Below are 18,092 nucleotides of genomic sequence, written 5' to 3' on the forward strand. Positions count from 1 at the left end.
CCTGTAATCCTAACTACTCATGAGGTGGAAATCTAAGGACAACAGTTCAAAGCCAGCCCAGGCAGGAAAACCTGTGACTCTTATCTCCCATTAGCCAGAAGTGGAGCTGTGACCCAAGTGGCAGAGTGTTCCCTTGAGCAGATAAAGATCAGGGACAGTGCCCAGGCCGAGTTCAAGCCCAAGGACCGGCGCCGAAAGAATACGAAAATGAAAAAGGAAGACAAACCTAACTCTTTGATTGACAGCCCTTCATCATAGACTTCTCTCACAGAAGCGCACGGCCAGTCTCCCCACAAGGCCTTTTACTCACAGCTCTGCTCAGGTTTCAAGAAGTCTATAGACACCACCTGGCCAGGAAACAGCACCAGACCCCGCCCTGGACGTTCTGCCTCACGACTCCGTCGCCTGCTGCTTGCTGTCTCGGAAGGGAGTTTCCAGTGGCCCAGGTAGCCCCTGTGGCCCCCTGGTCTGGAGCTGCGGAGGGCCTGTGGGTCCCGGCCTCGTGGTGACCAGGCGGGGGACGTGGCTGCCTATCTCAGTCACCGCCTGCTCTCCCGCTCAGGGCGCGGCTGTGTTTCCCACAGGACCTGGGCCTCGCGCTGCAGGAATCCTCTTCCTCCCTTGGTGCCAGGCCACCAGGAGGGCAGGGTCTCCCCCCTTTCGTCCATCTGCACCCAGCCGTCCTGCAGTGGCTCAGGAGAAACGCGCCCCCCCCCCCCAGCCGGACCTCCTGTGTCTGCGAAAGGACTTGTTTTCAACTCTGCAAATTATTAGCAAAGGAAAAAGAACGACAACCACCAAAACCATTTTTGCTGACATGGTCTGAGACCAACAAGCTCCCTAAGGTGCCCTTCCGGCTTGACTCGAATAGAAGAGCAAGCATAAGCAATATTTAAGATTGTAGATGAAACGTAAGGAAGAAAGGGGGATTCTCAACCGTTACTACATACCCGATAAAGCTACTTCCCCGTTAAACTTCCCAGGCCGCAACATCCCCTCTCCTGAATAGCCTTCCTCCTGCAGGCCCGCCGGAGAGGGGGTGGACCTTGGAGCCTTGGAGGTTGGGGGTTCGCAGACAGAACTGGGGTCCTGGGTGTGTGCTGCGTAATCACACAGACGCTCGAGAGAACTGCTGTCCCCAGAGGAGCCCCGGGTGGCCACAGGATCCTGGGTTCGAGGCAAGTGGGTCTGGTGAGACAGTTGAGACCCTGTCACCCTCCAGGAAGCCTTCGCCCCCTGTAAGCAGCAGGCCGCCCTGGGGGACCGTGGGCCTTCCCAGGTAGAAAACTTCCAGCCCGCTCTTACTCTGTCCAACCCACGTACGTTTCCATCAGCATAGAGAGCTACGCAGTACATTAAAGCCACTTTGCGTGATGTTTACATATTGGGAACCATTGTGTGTTTAATTCTAAAGTACAAGGCAGATTCCAGGAAGGGAGGGAGGGAAGGTGGGAGGGAGGAAAGGTGGGAGGGAGGAAGGGAGGGCTAAAACTAGAAAAACAAGCCCAGAAATGCACCACTGTAAGGGCTCACCTTACCACCAGACAGGGAAGGAAAGAAGTAGTGAAGGCTCAGACTGTGACTCAGGGCAGACACCCTCTGGGACTGCCACAGTGGGTTGGGGTCAGAGGGAGCAGGTGAACATGAGCTCTTGGCTGCATAGGGCTTGGGTAGATGGCTGTTGAATGTAGCTGGAGCTGTATCCAAAGATTGTAATAACTGATGATAAAACAGTCCCTAATGTACGTGTTGATGGGACACAATGGTGGTAAAGTTCCTCTGGAGCTGAGCTGTGTCTGTCCACATAGGAAAAAAATACGGCATTGACACCAGAGAGTCAGCGTCTTTCAACACTTTCCTGTTTGACCCCCGGGAGAGACCTAACACCCACCCTGGGACTGCCCAAGCCTTCTAAAAGTGCTGGAAGCTTTCAAAGTACTGGACAGACACTCGGGGTGCCACTTGAACAGGGAACATATTTGGGAACATCGTTCCCATTACTTTCTCTGATTTTCTTTTCTTGGCATAGTTTAGCTCTTCCTAACACTTGGGGTTCTCCGCATTCGCAAGGATATGTTCTTACGGCAGATTGACCGGCGTGCTCACCGGCTCTCCATCCCACAAGAAAGAAATCCCTCTCTTTTCCAGCACCTGGGTAACATTTGGAGTTCTGTCGCCGACGTAAAGCAGAGAGAGAAGTCCTCGTCCCTCCCAGGGCACCGTGGCGACACAGCTCATGTCTTCTTCCACGGCAAGCGTCGAGATCACAAGGGAAAGAGGGGCTCAGGGAACAGACACGAGTTTCCATCCTTCACTTTTATGGAGGCCCACCCATCCTTCTGCCCAGATGGCTGGTGTGCAAGCCTGCGGTAGCGGAAGGCCTTTCACATGAACAGCGCTGAAGAAGAGGCTTCTAAACGCATCCATAACGAAGCATGTTTTGTGCATCTTGATGCGTCATTTCTCTGCACAAGTGAATGGTGACATTTGGTTGGCAAACGCGGTTCTGATTCAATGGCGTGGCATGTGGTTAAACCTCTCCGTCAAAGAGCCCTGCCCTCCCACAGACAATTCATCTTAATCAGCATAGAGATCCCAGATGATTCTGGGCTTACTCGTGCCAGAGACAAGGACAAGGAGAGGTGTGAATCTCGTTAAACGTGGCTTCCGCCAGCCATGGCATCTCTTACTAAACCACTGCTCCACTTATGACCAGAGATCTGTCCGCCCCCCACCCCCCGCACCAACCCCTGCATTTTAAAGGGTTGTACATTAGATATTCTACTCCTTAACAAGACTTCGTTTACAACAGGAACCAGGAGCTGGTGGCTCGTGTCTGTAGTCTTAGCTACTCAAGAGACCAAAAGCTGAAGGATTATGGCTCAAAGCCATCTTAGAAAGAAAAGTCCTCACAACTTCATACAAAAAAAAAAACAACAACCAAAAAGCTAGACTGGGGGCATGGCTCCAGTAGTAGAGTGCCATTTGAGCAAGCACATTCAGCCAATGACATGTCCTGAAATCAAACCCCAGGAGAGAGAGAGAGAGAGAGAGAGAGAGCGCCAGAGAAGTACAACTTCGGGTACTGAGATTCCAGTTGCTTCTGGTATATTTCTTCCTGTAGCGCTCTCTCCAGCTCCCCAAAGCTCAGCCCTTCGCACCCAGGAAGATGCCACCTTATAGGGCTTGGTTGAGTTTGGGTGCTGGGGATTCGAACACGGGACCTATGAACATGCAGAGTCCGTGCTGTACCTCTGAGCTCTGGCCCCAGCCCTGTGTCTTCCCTGAACAGTCATCGAAGGACTCAGCCCCCAGCCGGGAAGCTGTGCTTCCTCCCCTCTGAGCCACGTGGTCCACGAGATAGGGCACACCCTAGGCCAAGGTAACCACCGACGTGTTTCACTCGTGTTGTTGAGACAGAGTCTCTATGTATCCCCGGCTGCCCTTGAAGTCCTCACCTTCTGCCCAAGCCTCCCGAGTGACGTGGTTGCGGACGTGCACTCCCGCGCCCGGCCACGGCCTTTCCTGAGGTCTAGTAGTCGAGTGCAGCAGGCCGAGTTGGAGCAGCCCGCGTGTGGTCCGCGAGGTTCCGCACAGCACGAGTCTGTCTGCGTGCTGGGCCCTGCCTCGTGGCGCCCACTGAACCTCACTGTGTTATTAATCTACCCGGTCACCCCATCCCACATCCGCGAGGACTCGAATGCTTAATAAACACCGGCTGCGAAATCAGTGAGCTGCTGTAGGCCCATGTTACAGCGTCGCCCTTCCTCCTTGATCCCCCATCCCAGGTGAGCTGGAAGGAAGGGAGTCCGTGTCTCCTTCAATCCAGGGCAACAGAACACAGACCAGATTCTAGACCAGCACACGGCACGCAGGCAAGGAACACGCACACTGCGCCTGGCTCTGTGACGCCTGGACGGCTTGCAAAGCTGGATCTGGAGCGTGACACAGACCCAATGGCCATGCTGGAGGGTGCGGGCTGACCCGGGGGCCTGGCAGAGCTGGAGGGTGCGGGCTGACCCGGGGGCCTGGCAGAGCTGGAGGGTGCGGGCTGACCCGGGGGCCTGGCAGAGCTGGAGGGTGCGGGCTGACCCGGGGGCCTGGCAGAGCTGGAGGGTGCGGGCTGACCCGGGGGCCTGGCAGAGCTGGAGGGTGCGGGCTGACCCGGGGGCCTGGCAGAGCTGGAGGGTGCGGGCTGACCCGGGGCCTGGCAGAGCTGGACGGCTGGAATTCTTAGCTGTAGCATTAGCTTAGTCACGGGTACATACGAGCATCATTAACTCACTTACTAGTACCTACTGCATAATTAACGTAGTCACTAGCGCCCGTGTGCATTAATTAACCCTGATTAAGAGTCTGGAAATATCTCTCTTAGATCTAGTCTCAAGAGACAGCAGCTTTCACTAGGATCAGGTGTAGCGTGCCAACAAGAAGGGGCTCAGTCTCCACCCACACGCCTGTGGCCCAACCTTTGAATTATACTCTGAACCCCAAAGTGAATTTCAAGTGTCCGTTTTAATGGAAATCACGTCATCGCAAATACATTCTCCAAGATCGGAGCATCTCGGTTCAAAGCAAGTCCACGCAAGAAGTCACTGTGAGACTTTTATCTCCAATTAAGCACCACAGAGCCAGAAGTGGAACTGTAGCTCAAGTGGCTGAATGCTAGCATTCAGGAAAAAAAAAAAATCCAGCCCCACACTGGCACAGAAAGGACTAGAGGCATGACTCCTCAATAGAGCAAAGTGTAGCAAATACAAGACCCTGAGTTCAAAACCCAAGCAAGTGTCACCAAAATACCTGACTAAATAATGAATTAAGTTATAGTCTGTATAAAGTGAGCTGTGTACAGTCTTCCAGAAGCACAATGCTTGATGTATGTTCCTAAGCACAGAAATGAAAGTATACAGACTAGAGTCCAGGAAACAACATAACCTGGCAGGTTGCGTTTTCTGCGTCCTGGGAATTGCTGTGATGGGTTTTCCACAGGCAGAAGGCAGGGGCAAGTTCTGTCGGTGGGGGGGGGGGGGCCGGGGAACCCTTGCTGTTTCTAACTGCACCTGCAACATCTTCACCTTCCTTCTAAGGGAACAGATCAATGGCACCAAGAACAGTTTGCTCAGCCAGCTTCCTGTTGTGCGGGGCAGTGGGCATCTAAGATGTTGCTGCCCCCTCTCGGATCTGCAGACCCTGGGTTCCCCCGGCCTTCCTGATGTAGGCACTAGGAGCAGAGACCCTGTGGTGAGGGATAAGACGGCAGCGGCCAGGGTGGGGGTGGGCAAGGGCATGACTTGCCATCCCATGAAAAACAAAATTAAACTGGCTAAAATGCAAGACTCTGAATTCACAACTTTTTTCCTTTTTTTTTTTTTTTGCCTTGCAAGGTGGCGTCGCTAGAGACACGGGCTATTCTGCCGCATACACGTTATGCAACATTTGGCAGGCTGGTGTTGCCCACTGGGAGGAAAATGAATGAAAGCGCCACCGAGGAGAAGAGTGACTTCATTTCCACCTGCCGGCAAGTCAGTGGTCGCAGGTGACAATTCCAAGGGCAGCTCTGAAGACGGCATCTTTTAAAGGACTTCGAGTTGATCTCATATTTCCTTTGCTAGACTCTCTCCTGGCCAATTCTGTGCAACTATTTCACCCATGGAATTCATAAAGAAAATACATTTATCATATCTGTGATGCCAAAAATAACATGAAACCCTCTGGAACAGTACAAACAACAACAACCAACATAAAACAAACTAATCAGCCACTAATAGGAGGTTGCAGGAAATGATTTGATGTGAAGGCTTAAGTTTTCCCCAAACCCGGGCAAAATCAGAACTCAACAGAAAAGAAATGAAAAGTGCCCAAGAAAATTTCATGTAATGCTCTGCAGGAGAGCCTACCGACTATAGAAAATCGATGTGAAATTACCTTCTCTCAGACTGGTGTGTTTGATTTGTTTTCCTACCGACTGGTACATGCTTTTTACTAGAAATGACGATACTTTAGGTCTCTTTTATCGGTGCCTCATGAAATAGCTCCAGTTTGGTTCAATAACTCTGAATTGTTCTTGTTTTAACTACCAGGAGAATACTGTCAGCATACACTCAGTAGGGAATGGCACATGGGTGGATACCCAGACGTATCTGTTGACTGGAAGATTCACTGAGGAATGATCTTGAGACATGCCCAAGAAATTACAAGGCAAAACAAGAACCCATTGATCTACACACAGCCCACCTCACACGTATGGGTTGGAAGGCTGTGGGTAGGACTATGAAGAATTGTCCCTGATTTCATACAGTCTGAGGAAGTCACAGTTTAAAAACCAAATAGCTGTCATTTTAACAATCTTCTTTACTATTTTCATTTCTGAAGGGGCGAATACAGGGGAAAATGATAGCCGAGTAAGGTGGTATGCACAGAATGCGCTCACGGTGTCCAGGAGGCCGAGGACCCCGGCCTGGAACGCAGAGTGAGATCCTGTCTCCAACAAAACAGAAAAACAACCATGAAAAGCACTTACATTTTCAATCTAAATGTGTTTCTCTAATGTCTGGAGGGCTGGGGGTATGGCTTAGCGGTAGATTGTTTGCCTAGCATGCAGGAAGCCCTGGGTTCGATTCCTCAGCACCACCTACACAGATGTGGCGCTGTGGCCCAAGTGGCAGAGCGCTAGCCTTGAGCAAAAAGGAGCCAGGGACAGTGCTCAGGCCCTGAGTTCAAGGCCCAGGAATGTTTCATTGCATAGGCGTTTGTGTAATCGCGCAGCCAGCCCTTAACTCGGTGCAGTAGGACCAGATCACGGACGGGGGCCTCCATTAGCTTCCCAAGGGCCGGCCTTACAGGCAGGTGCCAGCAAGCTTCCTCACTTTTTAACAAGTTCTCCTTTTGAGGTGCGTGGCGGTTACTTTTCTAAGCGGCAGGACGCAATGGCGCTTTTGTTGGTCGAGCTTTTCCGGAGCTACGGGACGTTGTGGTGGAGAGCAGTGTATGCAGAGGCTGGAAACCTGCACTGGCTGTCGAGGTGAGAGTCAAGGGTGCCGTCCAAGGGCCTTCTCTACCCCAGGGACGTTCGTGCAGCCGTCTACACGTGTGTAGACTCTTTTATTTATTTTTTTATTATTATTTTTTTTTTTGGCCAGTCCTGGGCCTTGGACTCAGGGCCCGAGCACCGTCCCTGGCTTCTTACCGCTCAAGGCTAGCAATGTGTAGACTCTTTTATGGAAAAGAAACGCGTAGGCATCGTCACAGTGAATTTGCCACGTTTCCACTGGACCTACGAAAATACTGATCTTTAAGACTTTAAGGATGGGCAAATAGTTTGGCCTTGTTTCTGCCTAACCTCCTTCTGGGCTACTAAAACACAGCTTTGTGAGAAGGACGGGATTTTAACTCTTTCTAAATGTTTTTAAAAGACATTTTCCACCTAAAAATCATACCTTCAACAAGACGATCATTTGACTAGAAAACACCATGAAAGGAAGGCCTCTCCCCCAATCTCGGCTTCCCTCCAGCTCCTTCCGCTCAGGACTCCATCTGCCCCACCCCCAACCAAATCCCCAGCTCCTGGCCTTCCTTTCTTTGAGTTTCCTAGTCATCAGTTTCCAGACAGAACTACTGACGGGAATAAACTCATCCACTAAACCTGGAAACCATCAACAGCAAAGGAAAAAAGCCAGCAAATGATTATTCCCATCCTGGTGTTAAAAGTCAACACAATCCACGAAGACAGCACAGGGTAGATGCCTACCTTGACATCACTGCATAGCGCCTGATACGGTGCCACTGCGCGTCTATCAACATGTCACCCGCATCTGTGGTGAGGTCCACCCGAGTCTACAGTCTCATCCCAGCAAGTCAAAGGAGATCACTTTCCTCACCAGTCTGATGAGATGATCTTCACTGGTCCTAAGTACCAGCTTCATGCTGAGGATGAGAGTCCAAATCGATAACCAACACGAAAGGACACCGTGCAACTGGACGATGGTGGTGGGTGGAAGAGGAGACGCTGTTGTAGACAACTGAGCTGGAAAAACAACAAGATAACAGGAGTTATCAGGAATTTCAGAAATCAGGACCAGCCTTTCATCTTACAGATGGGAAAACTCTGGCAAAACACGTACCACTCCCCTAATGTGAGATAATGCTTAGTAATACAGGGCTTGCTCCAGGGTGGCCGGGTGCAAGCTTTCCCTGCACCCTCTCATTAAATCTTCTCACGGGTCCATAGAGGGGAGGAGGTAGAAGCTTCTAGAGACACTACAGGGCCCAGAGTCCAGGTGAAGTTTCTGACTTCCAGCATCCTGGCCTTCAGACACTGTTCACGTGGAATAGGCCTAAAAATAAACTTCTTTCTCTGTCTCTGACTGCGTGGGAGAGGTGCTTCTTTAGCGGCGGATGGAAACAGAGGTGAGTTGCAAGTTTATATAGAATGAGCTGTACCATAGTGAGTGAGGCAGGGGAGACAAAGAGACCAGGAGACAGGGGGTTTTAACCTAGTAAGTATTGAAAAGGGCCAGATGTGAACATTAGAACTCAGATATAAACGGATAAAACCATAACAGGCAGCTCCCTCCATCCTCCTACTTCTAGATATTAGGTGATCACACAAGAAGACATACAGAGGCTCATCTCCATCTTCCTTTCGTGTGAGAGGTTAAGAAGCTGTCAGGCCCTTGAAGAGGTAGACAGGTGTCCGAGAACAGGTCCTGCAGCTCTCTTCCTGTCCCGTAGTTTGGGTTTGGGAGGCCTTTATCACCTCTCCATGATTTAGAATAGTGAATGCCCACTCCAATCACTCAGGCCCGTCGCACAACAAACAGGAGTGGCTGGACCTCCAGTTGATGACGTGCATTTCCTCAGCTCAGAGAATAAAGAAGCTACAAGAGGGCCGCCGTCTTTTGAGCCACGACCCTCTTGGCACTGCCAGCAGGAGGTTATTGGACTCTCCCACTTTGTTCCTCTCCTCCCTTTACCAGGACCACACGTAAGTGCCATGCTGGATGCAGGAGGGACTGGACCACCTTGCAGGTGTCCGTGGCCCTTACTGTAAGGAGGCCCTGTCTGACACAGCAGTGATGGCCACCGGCCTCTGCGAAGCCCAGCTGGACCAGGGCCAGTCACACAACGCAGCCCTTCCACTCTTCTTCTTAGACCTAAAATTGAAATCAGCACCCTGAAGACAATCTCAGATTGTCTGAAAATATTAGCTTTTCTGAATACCGGAGTGGGGGAGCTGAACTTTGAAATGCAGGTATTCCCCTGATATGGTGGTTTGAACTTCTTTGGGTTTAAACTAGAGGTCGGTTTGCAGAGTTGTAATTAATTGTATCACACACACGTACACGCAAGCACACATACACACACACACACACACACACACACACACACACACGCTTTTCTGAAATGTCTGACATGCAGATGGAAAGGTGGCATCCTGCATACAGCCGGGAGGTCCTTCCACCGTGGGAATCCTACCTGAGCAAGCTGGAGCGCAAACTCCCTCAGGCTGCGGCTGGTGACCAGCCCCGCTTCAAGCCGGCAGTTACACCCTCCTGGCATCCACATGGTCTTTCCGTGCCAACTTCAGGAACTAAAATCTCAGAGACTCATAAATAATAACTTTTATTTGTTGCTTCGTGGCTTCTGTAAGCTGAAAATTATCCCACAGTAAAGTCTGTGGGAAAACAGTTTTTTAAGAAACCAAACAAAAATCCTCCCCTTACTGGACACAGCATTCTAGGACCTGAGGAGAGCTATGGAATCAATTAAATCCGTTCCAGTCTGCAGGGAGAAATGAAAACAGATAATTTCCTCAAGTGCACATCCCATGTGCTTTTAGAACTGTTCCCTGCTAAATGGATGGTATTTTAAACATGTGCAAAGGGTTTATTCATCATCATAGTGAAGGCGAGTAAAAACGAAACTGCCTTACACTACACCAACTAGTTACACATTTATTTTGAAATAATAACTACCAAGGCCAGACCTGGCCACTTCTCAGGGGAAAAACCCCATGGAGACACTGCCACCCTGGAAGCTGCAAGTGGAGGGGTGTCGTGTCTAGGATGCCTTTGGGGAATGGGGGGTGCTTTGATACTGCTGATGCTGGAAATCGATTTCTACCACTGAGGAAAAGGGATCTGTCAGCCGCATTCTTAAAGGTCCATCCAAGTGGCTGCCGGGGAGGAGACGTTAGAATCACACGCCAGACTTCTGCACTTGGCCGAGGCCTCTGTGAGCAGTCAGCGTGTGAGAGGCGGTGCCTTAAGAATTCTGTGCTGAATTCAAAATTAAAATAGATGTGGTAGTGCAGGCCCCGCCTACACTGCGGTAAAAATCGTCTGCACAGAAGCCAAGAATGATTCTTCCTAGCCTCCTGTGAACGCAATTTCTTGGGCCAGGAATAATTCTTTTCTGGACAATTATTATGAGAAATTATTTCTTACTGTTAGCATGTGTTGATATTCTTGTTTTTAAGGAATTAGACTGAAGAACGTGAAGAGTAGCATCCAAAAATGTATATGGTATCTTAAGAGTTAACTGATGCATATGCTTGGACTTAAGTCTTCAGGATCAAATGAACTGTTGTGAACACGTGAAAAGGACCTTGGGAAGAGCACAGTGCCCTCCGGTGTCACAGCTCCTCATTTACCCAGAGTGATTACTGAAGTCTGTCACCTGAAGGGAGGGCTCTCGTGTCCTCAACCCCTTGGTCTCAAGGGTAGAAGGGGATCCCTGGCTTCCTGGCAGTGACCTGCGGGGATGAGAGCGTTTATGATTGGAAAGGCTGTAGACAAGACTGACTGGACGGAGCAGGGCAGCAAGGGGAAGCGTGGACAGCAATGAAAGTGGGAAATAGGCAGAAACCGTGGGCGGTGTGGCAGGCGGCACACCCCAGGACAGCCTTCCCCCCACCGGTGGCCGAAGGGGGTGAAGCGCCCAACACTCACTCACAAAATTCAACCCATCTCAAGAACCACTTGCCTGCAAATTACACAAGGTCCCTCAGGTGACTCTGGAGAGGCTGGAGCCCCACCGTGCTCAGCCAGCTGAGATGGGGGAGAGGGGGCTCGAGCACAAGGGATGAACTGCCTATGTTAATTGTATTGTTCTCATGAACTGCTCTAGCCTGTGCCTTCCCGCAGACGGGCAGTCCTGCAAGGCTTCCCGTTTAGTCTCCACGGATACCCTTGGTTCTCCATGTCTGGCCTGGACCTCAGACGGTGAGTGTATTTCTCATGGCAATCTTCTTGTCTCTTGAAGCCTTCTGTGAGAATGAAATTTGGGGGACATGCAATCATTTCTTTCCAGGGACATCCACAGAAGAAAATTGAAAGTAGAAGTAAAAATATTCACCTTAAGTTGAAAAGGATTTAATCGATCTCTGCATTTGGCACGTTTGTCTCGCAGAGGGTCAAAGTCGTCTCCAACCTCAGTATACAGCCGGCCTTGCAAGCCCTCAACAGAGCCAACTGTTCCCTGTTAGTTCTGCTGCCAGTACAGAAGCCCTGCGCTCAAGCAGAGTTATAGTTATGTGTGATTAACTCTCCTCCTCCAGCTAATTAAGTTAAAGGAAGGCCTGCAAACCCCTCATCTCTGCAGAGCATAGTGGACCGAGGCTCCCAAGTTGGAACATGTGTCCCAGCCTTCTCTCATCCTCCTTGTCAGCAGAAATAACCACAGGCCCAGCACAGAGATGCCCAGAGCCTAACCTGTTCGGTGCTGGCTCACTACAAATTCACTGCTGTATTTTTTTTTTTACCATACATGTCAGAGTTCACATCTCAAAGGTCTTAAACCAGGACAGTGTGTAAATAAAAATGACATCATGGAAACAAGTCAGAGTCAAACGAAGACAAAAGTTATCCCATGTATATGTGTGCACGTAGGAACAGATATACATACTCATTCCATCATACCTTTTCTCTTACGAGCCAGGCTTTCAAAGTTACTATCAGAACTATGTGTGATAAAGTCGGCACTATAGAAAAACATAGGAATGCTTCTGTTAACAGGAAATGGCTTCAAATACGTATCGAGAGAGCAACTTCATCTGTAGTATGGGTCTTGTTTGTGGAATGTAGTTGCAGTTGGTCATGGAATAATCTCTAATGCTCTAGAAGGGAAAGACTACGGTTGCAGGAAAGTGCTTCCTTTGTTTGTTGTCTTGGTGCTGGGGCTTGAACTCAGGGCCTCAGCTTTTTGCTTAAGGCTGGCACTCTGTCATTTGAATCACGCCTCTATTTCTAGTGTCTTTTTGCTTGTGGATTAGAGATAAGGCTCTTCAGAATTTGTCTGTTCGGGCTGGCTTTGAGGGGAAAACCTCAGCTCTCAGCCTCCTGAATAGCTAGGATGACAGGTGTGAGATACCAGTACTCAGAAGAAAATAATTTATAGACATGGGAAAATTCTAAGTAAAACATGTGTACCAAAACTACAATCCATGAGAATATAGAGATAATCGGTTTTATTTCCCCTTTTAAAAACCAGAGAGATGGTGAAATAAGCAAAACTAAAACATTCACTCTATAGCAATTCATAAACTAATGCAGAGTTTAAGAGGTGAGCCTAGATATTATCAAAGCTTTATCAGGAATAGATTAAACAGTTACGGCTAAACATACTGCCAGTGAATCATTAGTATATCCACATTTCTGTCTCTGTCCACACAGGAGTGTTTGTTCTGACAGACAGAGCTCTTCCACTCATCATTAGGACAAGAATAAGTTTGTATAATTCCCTTGATATACATTAGATGCAGGCTACGAGGAGGAGTGGCCCTTTGAAGACGGGGGGTCATTTCTGCACCTCCGCTCCTCAGATGTCCTTGCTCACCAGGCTGTCTGCAAGACAGCTCGCGGACTCAATGATGGCGGTCAGTGCGGACGGCTGTCTTGCGTGTGGCTATGGAAGTCCCCACGTTCCGTCCCGTGAGAGTATCGTGGGAGCCCAGGAAGCGGCCTATCCCACTCGTGACTGTCCCCAAGGTGGCCACGGCAGGGGTCCAGCCCATGAGCCCTCTTATCCAGGGGGTGCCCAGGACGGGAATGGGGGAGAGCGGGAGGCCAGGACGCCCCTGCGATCTCTGGGTGATGGAGGAGAAACCCGGAGCTCCAAGGAGGGAGAGAGAGAGAGAGGCTGGGCGCCCTTGCCTCCTCCCTGCTTAGCCCCCCGGGCGCCACCACGCAAATCTCTCCGACTCTGTCCATGAAGCTCCTGAGGAAGTGTCACTGCAGGGGTGACATCCAGCCACGTCTTCAGTCAGCCGCGATCCTCTCTCGGCATCCTCCTCCGCCCCGCTGGACCCTGGGCACAGTGGGAAATGACAACCTTTAGCCACCTGCTTGTCGCCTCTGATCCGCAGCCCCCAGGCAGGTGTTCAAGGCTCACCGGAGCCCAGTAAACCCTGGGGATTTATCATGAGTCACGTTCCCCTCTGCCCCAAGATGAAGGGCTCTGCTTGCCCTGCTGGGAACTGAGCTTAGAGGCCAAATGCGCTCTGAGTCTATGCTCCGTGGGCATATATACTCGTGACTTTTCAAAACAGCTCTAGAAATCGAGTGTGAAGCGGAGGTGTCATTATTTATATTCAGGTGCCAGCATTCATTGAATTGGATTACCTCTAAGATATACCAAACAACTCCACCATAAACAGAGAATGTGGCAGAACCACAACTACGATGCAAGTTTGGGCATCCCTACAAAGTCTGTATCAGTAGAACATGCGTGAGTGAGACTCAGTGTTGATGAACACGACGCGCATTCATTCATCACGCACGGACTCATCAGCAACCTGCCGGGCTCCCTGGGCTGAGCCCGGGAACAGGAAGACAAACTGGGCTTGGATCCTGCCCTTCCCAAGTTCAGAGGCACACTGACAAGCAAGCGTTTCATGAAGAACGTTCCAGCCGGGTGCTGGGGCTCACGCCTGCAATCCTAGCTACTCGGGAGGCTGAGATGGGAAGATTGCGATTCAAAGCCAGCTGGGGCAGGCTTTGAGCCTCCAACGAACCAGCAGAAAACTGGAAGTGGCGCTGTGGCTCAAAGTGGTAGAGCACTAGCCTTGAGAAATAGAGCTCAGGGACAGCGCCCAGGCCCAGAGTTCAAGCCCCGTGACTGCAGAAAAATAAATAAATAAATAAGAATTCGAGAGAGCTCAGGAAGGTGGCAGGTTCTGCGTTTCCTCTGTTCCCAGAGGGAGGTGGAAAATGAAATGAGGCGTCCTCAAAGGCTGCACTGTGGGCACATCCCACAGAAGCCAACAGAATCAGAGTTCTAGTCCTTATTGTTGCATCAGGAACAAGAGGAAATAAGAATCAGAGGAATAAGAGGAAAACACAGCCCGAGAGAAGCTGCAGCGTCTGTATTTCCGGGGTTCCTGTATTGTCTACACGGCTTCACCTCCTCGTTCTTTGATAACATGTCCACTCTGCCGCAGCCCCCCTGCTTTAGTGTGGACGCCCCGCCCCACTTTCTGCCCTGCACCACTTCCCGTCTCGCCCTTGCTCACAAAGCTGCCTTCGCCCGTCCTCATTCTGACTGTGCCAGTCCTGCTTCAACACATCCCAAAGATCTCCAGCTTCAAGCGACCAAGAACCCAAAGTCCTTCATCCTTGCCTGGGAGGCCCGGGGCCTTGGCTCTGCCCGCCCGCTGGCCTCAGCTCCAATTCCTGCATGCGCGCCCAGTCTGTGCTCTTTTGTCAGCCTGCAAGCAAAGCCTCTCCTCACAGCGAGTGAGCTTTATTTGCTCGTGTTTTATGGAGACCGGAGGTGGGGCTCAAATGGTACCTGCCTGGCAAGCTCAAGGCCCTGAGTTCAAATCCACACCAGAAAGAAAAACAAAATTTTTAAAAATTATTTTGACAATGGTTGTGCTTAATGAATCGGTGATCAGGCAGACTTGAGGGTTTTGAGGAGAAGATTAGTTCGTTTTTCTGATCTTTTACAAACATTTGCTTCTTCTGCCAGTAGGCTATTTCATGATATCTAAATGAAATGTACACTTGTTAAGATCATTTAAAAATTCTAGTACCAAGGTATGCTTGTACGTCCATGAGATTGGTAGGTAAACTGAAGTTTTAGGCCACAGGCATTCTTGAGCAAAATAATTCTCCCCCCTCGTTGCATTCTGCCCCACACAGAAGGATTTGCTGACCAGGGCTTCACCCCCCCCCACCCCCCCCCCCCCCCCCGCCCCACGCTTGGCCTGGCCTCGCTGCACACTGTGGTGAACGGTGCTCCCGCCCTGGTGGGCTCCAGCCAGGCAGGTGTCTGCCCCATGCCTTGCAGCCTCTCAGCCTTCATTAGAGCAGCTCTGTGAGGAGAAGCAAGTCTCAGGTGTTCTGTGACAGCGATGCACAAACTACACGCAGCACAGCGTGGCCGGAGCTGAAGCCCCCTTCCTCCCCAGCTGAAAAGAAACGCGGCGGGAAGCTTTCTCCTGAGCACCAGCGTCTGACTCCATCCATGCCAGGAAGAACAGAAAGCCGGGATGGATTTGCAAACTACAAGTGAGTCCAAGTGTTTCTAACGTGGTGGAGAATGACCTCTGTTAAGTGCGTGTGCGTGTGTGTGTGAGTTATCACCATCTTTATCCAGCCATCCACACACGTGTTCACACATGTGCATGTGCACACACACACACACACACACACACACACACACAGGTGACGGGTGCCCCTCCGTGACCTGAGCCACCGGGAGGAGCCGGGACTGCAGAGAGAAAGCCGGCCTTGATGGCTTCCAGGCGCTCGTGTCTCGTCACTCCCGCGCCAGCCTTCACAGCACGGTTCCAGATGCTTAATAGGTTTCATAAAACGCCACATGCGAATCCCGGGGCACCGTGCCTGGCAGCAGTGACTCGGCGGCCACAAGCGGACTCCCCCTGGCAGGGTGAAGGAGCACTGGGGTTCCTCAGCCCCCGCCGTCCTCTGTCCCTGCAGTGCCAGGGCGGAACACCCCTCTTTCTGCTTTTAAAGGCGAGACACAATGCTGTTTCTCCAGGCTGGGCGTCACGTCCTGTTCTCGCGTTCAGTAGATGTCTCTGTGTACCCGTGGATTCATAAGAGCAAGATAATGAAAGTGCTTTTAAATTTAAAAATAGTTTTCTAATGCTTAGCAACTAGCAGTTTAAAAAAAAAAAAAGCAAGGAGAGTACAGAGCCTTTTTCCCCTCTAAAGCTCCTCTGGTTTATGAAACAAGCTCCATCCGTGAGACCTTTGAGTCACGGGAGTTGAGGGAAACAGCAGGCAGGCAGCTCTCACCGCGCAGAAAACGAGCTCTTTAAGAACCTCTGCTGAGGGGCTGGGGATATAGCCTAGTGGCAAGAGTGCCTGCCTCGGATACACGAGGCCCTAGGTTCAATTCCCTAGCACCACATATACAGAAAACGGCCAGAAGCGGCGCTGTGGCTCAAGTGGCAGAGTGCTAGCCTTGAGCGGGAAGAAGCCAGGGACAGTGCTCAGGCCCTGAGTCCAAGGCCCAGGACTGGCCAAAAAAAGAACCTCTGCTGAGGGGCTGGGGATATGGCCTAGTGGCAAGAGTGCCTGCCTCGGATACACGAGGCCCTAGGTTCGATTCCCCAGCACCACATATACAGAAAACGGCCGGAAGTGGCGCTGTGGCTCAAGTGGCAGAGTGCTAGCCTTGAGCAAAAAGAAGCCAGGGACAGTGCTCAGGCCCTGAGTCCAAGGCCCAGGACTGGCACACACACACAAAAAAGAACCTCTATTAACTACAGTACCTGACAATGCATACAGATGTTTATCAGCAGGTTAGAAAGCAAATTTAACTTCCCAAACACAGATAGCTTTACAAATGCAACCAAACAGGTCTGGAAGCAGATTTCCTTCTGCTATTGCTCCGGCTGGTCTATGAGTGCAGTCCTAACCTGTCTCCTAGTAATAATAATGAAGCCCTCCCTGTGAAACGTATCCTCTGTTTTCTACTGCTCCAGCCGGAACGGAACAGCACACGGGCGTCTCGTGAGTTTCCACCTCAGATCTGCGCAGTGGAGGAGGAGCAGACGAGGGATCCCCGTCTCTCGTTTCCAGGGACCGGCGTGTGCCCCACTGAGCCAAACTTCGGGCAGGACGTGGCGGAGCCGCCTGTGGTCACCTGCTCATCTGCATCTGTCTGCATCCATAGCAAAGCCGGGCTTGAGGTCTGCGGTCATTCCCAGGCGTCCCCTCTCTGGAGGGGAGCCGGCCCTTTCTGATGGGAAGTCTCTGAATCTGAAGGAACTGGAGTTGTGCTCCGTCAGGGAAGCCACATTACAAGGGCCTCGTGACTTCCACCCTTACTCTTCTACGGCCACATTAAGATGAGGCACAGTAAAACAGAATAAGTGCGTTTTGTTCATCACGCAGTTCCATATTTGGAATTTTCACAATGGTCATTGTAGCATCATTTGCATGTTTTCCTGTTCCTTCGTTTCCTACTCTTCTTATCTTCCTAGAAAATAGGAGACGCTTCACTAAGCGTGTCTGAGATCTAAATATCATAAATTAAAATGTTTACTCACGGAAAGGAAGGCAGGACTGAAGGGTTAGATTTAGTTAAATGCTATAAACCACTGTGCCCAGAGCACAGGGCTTGTCAGAACAAAAGGAACGTTTGCCAAATACTCCCCCCAACCCCCTCTACTTGAAGCCACGTGGTTTAGGAAGGAGAGTTAATGCGTATGTTGCAACTATTTTCTGAACTATATTTTACTAGTAGAGATTACTGGCTGAGCTAAGGAAGCCTGGTCGCTCGCCCATCACAACACAGGTTGCTTTCATGATGACCACGTCATTTTCTTCAAGTGTGACGGAATGGAATTCATGACCTGCAGAAGAGGCGGGTTTCTGTCAGACCAGGAGGAATCGCGCAGCTGAATGTATTTATCACCGGTGAGATTTATCAGCCCTCATAATTATGGAAGGCCGGGACTATAACACAGACCCTCCGGACAAGTCAGAACTCGGGGCTGGAAGGTGATCTGGCAAGTGCTCGAAGCCCCGTTTAGCCTCCGTTTCTGCTTCTGGAAAGTGCAAGGGTTGCTGTATGCCGTCTAACCCCAGTCTGTTGCCAGCAAGGATGACTTAGTATTC

Source organism: Perognathus longimembris, chromosome 5 (assembly GCF_023159225.1).
Source record: "Perognathus longimembris pacificus isolate PPM17 chromosome 5, ASM2315922v1, whole genome shotgun sequence".
NCBI lineage: Eukaryota > Metazoa > Chordata > Mammalia > Rodentia > Heteromyidae > Perognathus > Perognathus longimembris.